This window comes from Mastomys coucha, chromosome X (genome assembly GCF_008632895.1).
Source record: "Mastomys coucha isolate ucsf_1 chromosome X, UCSF_Mcou_1, whole genome shotgun sequence".
Classification (NCBI taxonomy): domain Eukaryota; kingdom Metazoa; phylum Chordata; class Mammalia; order Rodentia; family Muridae; genus Mastomys; species Mastomys coucha.
This window is the reverse complement of record NC_045030.1, coordinates 130,670,700-130,672,267: the sequence shown is the minus strand read 5'-3', so window position 1 is coordinate 130,672,267 and position 1,568 is coordinate 130,670,700.

Below are 1,568 nucleotides of genomic sequence, written 5' to 3'. Positions count from 1 at the left end.
AGAGAGAGAGAGAGAGAGAGAGAGAGAGAGGGAATACATTGCATAAAGTGACATTCATTCTTGTGGACATTTCAGAAGATTTTCTTCCTCAGTGACAGTATTAATTGATGCAGTGAAAGAAGCTGAACTTGGGTAAGAAAAGTAATTAGTACTCACTACAGAAATATAATTCCGTCTCTAATGAATGAGTGGCTTCATTATTCTTCTTAGTTCACATAGCAAGTAGATCCAGGCAGTCCATTTTTTTACTTAGATAGAATCTAGAAACATTAATCAGTTTTCAACTATTGTTGATTTGGCACTTGAATCAGAAACTATTTTACATTAAATAGATAGCCTATTGTTTTCCAAAGTGATATTTCCTTTATTATTAAAAAAGTGAATATACTTTACAGTTCAGGTAATAGAAAGGATGTATTTTGTACACTCTTGTTATTCATATTTCATCAGGCATTTTTCTCTTCTTCTTGTAACTTTGCATGTCATAGTAACACTCAGAAACATCAAAATATAAATTTTTGATTAAATGAATTTCTCTGAATTTGTATCTATGTGGTTTCATCAAAAACTAGATGAGCTTAGTTTTATATACCCCCAGTGCATTCCTGTTGTTGATTAAAAAGAAAAAGTTTTGTGGTAAAGGTGTTTGAAAGATTCTTAGGTGTCAAGTTTCTAAACAGAGGTAATATTAGTAATAGCCCAACAGTTTTTGAGTACCTACTCTTATGCCTGACTCAGAACTACATGCATATTTCATTTGATTCTCACAATAACCCCATGAGATAGATATTATGATGTCTACTTGGCATATGTGCAAACTGAAGCATAAAGAGGTTAAGGAAATTTGCCAAGGTCAGAGAGCTAGCAAGTAGTAGAGATTGAAGTCCAGCATCTTCCTATGCTGCATTTTATCAACAGTATTCTTCCATTCTATTTGTGTGGATCCTGGATAGGTACACTCTACCTCTTTAGGAGGAAGATGGGGAAAGTGTGACAGAGGCAGTATTTATCATCGCATCTTTTATACAAAAAAGAAACGTAGCTAGTCTTTTCCTGCTGAATTGTTCACTTCTTCAATCAGCTATGTATCAAAGAGCTGAAATATTCCCTACACTAAATCTCCTATTTCAAATGTCCTCCTTTCTCCCAAACTCTCTTTTGTCCTTCACAGTTCATTTCTATCCCTCTCTCTGAATAAGGGATACTGAGTCTAATTTAACTCTCTAAGCTCTGAAAGAGGGCTGCTGAGGGCTGTACATACATGCCCTCAGCAGCCCACTTTCCCCAGCACTCTACCAAAGTAGCATAAAGGAACACATATACAGTCAGAATGTACTAAATGCATATAGATATTTCCATCCTAAGTAAAAAATGAGGAGTTCTTTGTCAATTCTAAGCAGAAACACTAAGCACAAAAAGAGGAGAGAACTACCACTAGGGCAAGGTTGTCCATGAAAGTTTGCTTTACTACTGTTTATTTGTGTAATTTAGGACTAATGACTTTTTTTTTTTATAGATATTTTCTTTATTTACATGTAAATTTCTCCATTCCCAGTTTCCCCTCCAAA